Consider the following 5,928-nt stretch of genomic DNA (forward strand, 5'->3'; position numbering starts at 1 on the left):
AGATAGATCGAGACGCCTCATTGGTCTTTCACAAAGTACGTACCTTGACAAGATATTGAAGAAGTTCAATATGGATCAGTCCAAGAAGGGGTTCTTGCCTGTATTGCAAGGTGTGCAATTGAGCACGGCTCAATGCCCGACCACGGCAGAAGATAGAGAAAAGATGAGTGTCGTCCCCTATGCCTCGGCCATAGGGTCTATTATGTATGCCATGTTGTGTACCAGACCTGATGTAAACCTTGCCGTAAGTTTGGTAGGAAGGTACCAAAGTAATCCCGGCATGGAACACTGGACAGCGGTCAAGAATATCCTGAAGTACCTGAAGAGGACTAAGGATATGTTTCTCGTTTATGGAGGTGACGAAGAGCTCGTCGTAAAGGGTTACGTCGATGCTAGCTTCGACACAGATCTGGATGACTCTAAGTCACAAACCGGATACGTGTATATTTTGAATGGTGGGGCAGTAAGCTGGTGCAGTTGCAAGCAAAGCGTTGTGGCGGGATCTACATGTGAAGCGGAGTACATGGCAGCCTCGGAGGCAGCACAAGAAGCAATCTGGGTGAAGGAGTTCATTATCGACCTAGGAGTCATTCCCAATGCGTCGGGCCCGATGACTCTCTTCTGTGACAACACTGGAGCTATTGCCCTTGCCAAGGAGCCTAGGTTTCACAGCAAGACCAGGCATATCAAGCGGCGCTTCAAATCCATTCGTGAAAGTGTTCAAAATGGAGACATAGATATTTGTAAAGTACATACGGACCTGAATGTGGCAGATCCGTTGACTAAACCTCTCCCTAGAGCAAAACATGATCAACACCAGAACTCTATGGGTGTTCGATTCATCACAATGTAACTAGATTATTGACTCTAGTGCAAGTGGCAGACTGTTGGAAATATGCCCTAGAGGCAATAATAAAATGGTTATTATTATATTTCCTTGTTCATGATAATTGTCTATTGTTCATGCTATAGTTGTGTTATCCGGAAATCGTAATACATGTGTGAATACATAGACCACAACACGTCCCTAGTGAGCCTCTAGTTGACTAGCTCGTTGATCAAAAGATAGTCATGGTTTCCTGACTATGGACATTAGATGTCATTGATAACAGGATCACGTCATTAGGAGAATGATGTGATGGACAAGACCCAATCCTAAGCATAGCTCGAAGATCGTGCAGTTCGTTTGCTAGAGCTTTTCCGAATGTCAAGTTTCATTTCCTTAGACCATGAGATTGTGCAACTCTCGGATACCGTAGGAGTGCTTTGGGTGTGACAAACGTCACAACGTAACTGGGTGACTATAAAGGTGCACTACGGGTATCTCTAAAAGTGTCTGTTGGGTTGGCACGAATCGAGACTGGGATTTGTCACTCCGTATGATGGAGAGGTATCTCTGGGCCCACTCAGTAATGCATCATCATAATGAGCTCAATGTGACCAAGTGGTTGATCACGGGATCATGCATTACGGTACGAGTAAAGTGACTTGCCGGTAACGAGATTGAACGAGGTATTGGGATACCGACGATCGAGTCTCGGGCGAGTAACGTACCGATTGACAAAGGGAATTGTATACGGGATTGATTGAATCCTCGACATCGTGGTTTATCTGATGAGATCATCAAGGAGCATGTGGGAGCCAACATGGGTATCCAGATCCCGCTGTTGGTTATTGACCGGAGAGTCGTCTCGGTCATGTCTGCGTGTCTCCCGAACCCGTAGGGTCTACACACTTAAGGTTTGGTGACGCTAGGGTTGTTGAGATATTAGTATGCGGTAATCCGAAAGTTGTTCGGAGTCCCGTATGAGATCCCGGATGTCACGAGGAGTTCCGGAATGGTCCGGAGGTGAAGAATTGTATATAGGAAGTCCAGTTTCGGCCACCGGGAAAGTTTCGGGGGTCACCGGTATTGTACCAGGACCACAGGAAGGGTCCCGGGGGTCCACCGGGTGGGGCCACCTATCCCGGAGGGCCCCATGGGCTGAAGTGGGAGGGGAACCAGCCCCTGATGGGCTGGTGCGCCCCCTTTGGGCCTCCCCTGCGCCTAGGGTTGGAAACCCTAGGGGTGGGGGCACCCCACTTGGCTTGGGGGGCAAGCCACCCCCCTTGGCCGCCGCCCCCCCCCCATCTAGATGGAATCTAGAGGGGCCGGCGCCCCCTGGACCCCTATATAAAGAGGGGGGAGGGAGGGCTGCACACCCTAGCCCCTGGCGCCTTCCTCTCCCTCATGTGACACCTCTCCCTCTCGCTGAGCTTGGCGAAGCCCTGCCGAGATCACCGTTGCTTCCACAACCACGCCGTCGTGCTGCTGGATCTCCATCAACCTCTCCTTCCCCCTTGCTGGATCAAGAAGGAGGAGACGTCTTCCCAACTGTACGTGTGTTGAACGCGGAGGTGCCATCCGTTCGGCGCTCGGTCATCGGTGATTTGGATCACGACGAGTACGACTCCATCAACCCCGTTCTCTTGAACGCTTCCGCTCGCCATCTACAAGGGTATGTAGATGCACTCCCCTTTCTCTTTCCCTCGTTGCTAAATAACTCCATAGATTGATCTTGGTGATGCGTAGAAAATTTTAAATTCTGCTACATTCTCCAACAACAAGTTCAACTACATGATCAAGATCAACACCACCACCCAAGGTATGTTATTCCATCTTAGATAAGCTTTACTCCAAGACATGGATCAAAACAACTCAACAAGGTGTGAATACATCAAGATGCTTAAACGAAAAATGGTAACCCCATTTTGAGCTTAAATGATGAGAATGACCTATGATCAAGTGTCCTCACTTGACTCCTAAGTCAATATACTCTAACATAGGTGACTTTGTCGCCGACCAATTCTAGATGAAGTTCTCTTGTGTTTTTTCTGTGCTCTTGCATTTGTCTCATGCATTTTTGTTTCCCCTTTCAAAAACTTCATCTAGATTTCTTTTCTTTTCTTGATTTCCCTGCATCCAATTCATTGCAAATCTTTCAGCAAATTCCTTGCAAATCCTTGAGAGATCTAAATTGCCTAGTGAGCTGAGGTGACAAGTGTTTTCTCTGTGATGGACTCGGTCACACCGGTTTGTTTCCTTCGGTCCAACCGAATTATTTCGGCGCCACCGAAGTACACAACTCGGTGCCACCGATTTCACTATAGGAAAGACAGCTTACCACTTGATTATGCATTCTTTTTGCTCCAGCTCCACTCTATGATTCTTGTCGTCTACCAGCATCACATTCGACTTGCTGCTTTGCTTTGTGACTCAAGGACCAAACCCATTTGTAACAAAAAATTCAGAAGAACCCTTCTTGGAAATTGATGTCAAAGGGGGAGAGAGAGAGATCACATCAAAGCCTAATCATCTCTATAGGGGGAGAGAATACTCAGGGGAGAGTGTAAGAAACCCCAGATGCTTGGTGTTCAAGAGGAGAGAAGTCACATGTCTTTAAGAAGGGAAAGACATGTTCATAGTTGATTGTTTGCATTAGCTCTGTGTCTTTTATTTGCTTTTCTTTGTTCTGATTTTCTGTTCCCTATCTTCTCCCAGTATCCCATGCTAAATTGAAGGGGAGCAAGACATCTAAGGGATGGAAATCCTTGAATTCATTGCACATCTTTACCTTTGGGGACATGTCTATATCCAATAGAGTACTAAGTACTCACTCTCTACATGTCATCCCAGTCTTGGTACTCTTGTGGTTTCTTCTGTTCGCTCTGGCTAGTAGGTGTATTTGTGTTATCTAACCTTGTTTACTCAAGTCCATTCCTTCCTAAGCCAACTCAAGACCACAAGGTAAGTATATTTATCACAGTCGTGTGTATGAGGATTTTCTTGCTGATGTACATACTGTTTGCAAGAAGGACTCATGAGCATGAAGGTACATTTCGTATATTCACATCATTTGCTCTGATGCATATAGCCAAGATACATGTAACACATTGCTTACTCTGTCATGCTTATGCATTCACATGCTCCTATATTCCATATTTACATGATTGCATACATGTAGGGGGAGCCTATTCATGTTACATGTCTTTCCAAAGCTTTACTTGTTATTCTCTGTATCTTTATCTAAAGCTTTGATATATGTTGTCATCAATTACCAAAAACAGGGAGATTGAAAGCACAGGTGCTCCCTGGGTGATTTTGGTAATTAATGTCAACATATCTCTTGTTGGACTAATGCTTCTACCTAGTATGTTTCAGATAAGTTCAACAATGGAGTGGCATGGACTGGAGGATGTGGAACCCCTTCAAGATGCTGAGGACAAAGGATTGGCTCAAGCTCAAAGCTCAGGACTCAACATTTTATTTTAGTGATCCAAGATCACATTGAGTCCATAGGAAAGCGAATACTATTAAGAGGGGATGAGATGTTGCTCAATGGCTTGCTTGCTCAAAGTGCTTAGTGATATGCTCCAAAGCCCTCAACCACTTTCTCATATCCACATATGTCCCAAACCAAAAGTCAAACTCGGCCCCACCGAAACTTTCTATCCGGCGCCACCGAGTTCTCTTAACATAGCCACTGCCAGAAACCCTAATCAGTTCGATCTCACCGATGGGATCTCGGTCTCACCGAGATGGGCTTGCAAACTCTCTGTTGCCTATTTCAATAATTTCGGTCCCACCGAGTTTGCTCGGCCAACTCTCTGTTTTGCTTATTACCCAAATTGATCCCACCGAGTTTGTGTAATCGGTCAAACCGAGATGAGGCTTTACCCTAACCCTAGCACATCGGTCCCACCGAGTCGATTATGTCAGTCCCACCGAAATGCCTAACGGTCACATTATGAACTAAATCGGTCTGACCGAGTTTCATGATTTGGTCCCACCGAGTTTGGTGATTTGTGTGTAACGGTTAGATTTTGTGTGGAGGCTATTTATACCCCTCCACCCACTCTTCATTTGTGAGAGAGCGATCAGAACATTCCTACACTTCCAACATACATTTTCTGAGAGAGAACCACCTACACTTATGTTGAGGTCAAGATATTCACTCCAACCACATAAATCTTGATCTCTAGCCTTCCCCAAGTTGCTTTCCACTCAAATCATCTTTTCACCAAATCCAAATCCTGTGAGAGAGAGTTGAGTGTTGGGGAGACTATCATTTGAAGCAAAAGAGCAAGGAGTTCATCATCAACACACCATTTGTTACCTCTTGGAGAGTGGTGTCTCCTAGATTGGTTAGGTGTCACTTGGGAGCCTCCGTCAAGATTGTGGAGTTGGACCAAGGAGTTTGTAAGGGCAAGGAAATCGCCTACTTCGTGAAGATCTACCTGAGTGAGGCAAGTCCTTCGTGGGCGACGGCCATGATGGGATAGACAAGGTTGCTTCTTCATGGACCCTTCGTGTGTGGAGCCCTCCGCGGACTCGCGCAACCGTTACCCTTCGTGAGTTGAAATCTCCATCAACGTGGATGTACGATAGCACCACCTATCGGAACCATGCCAAAAATCTTCGTGTCTCCAATTGCGTTTGCACACTCCAATCCCATCCCCTTACATACTTGCAACTTGCATGCTTTAATTTCCGCTACTCATATACTCCTGCCATGCTTGCTTGATATGTATTGTGAATGTTTAAACTTGTGCCAAAACTCTACTTAAACCTAAAGAAATTAAAAACTGCAACTTTTCTTAAGCAGAGTCTATTCACCCCTCCTCTAGACTCCACTTCTCGATCCTTTCAGGGACGTCATTGAGCTGAACGTGTGCAGAACGCGGAGGTGTCGTGCGTTCGGTACTTGATCGGTTGAAGCGCGAAGAAGTTCGACTACATCAACCGCGTTGCGAAATGCTTTCGCTTACGGTCTACGAGGGTACGTAGACACACTCCCCCCTCATTACTATGCATCTCCATGGATAGATCATTGCGTGCGAATAGAATTTTTTTTATTTTCCATGCAACGATTCCCAACAAGATCAAGC

Source organism: Triticum aestivum, chromosome 4A, assembly GCF_018294505.1.
Source record: "Triticum aestivum cultivar Chinese Spring chromosome 4A, IWGSC CS RefSeq v2.1, whole genome shotgun sequence".
Lineage (NCBI taxonomy): Eukaryota > Viridiplantae > Streptophyta > Magnoliopsida > Poales > Poaceae > Triticum > Triticum aestivum.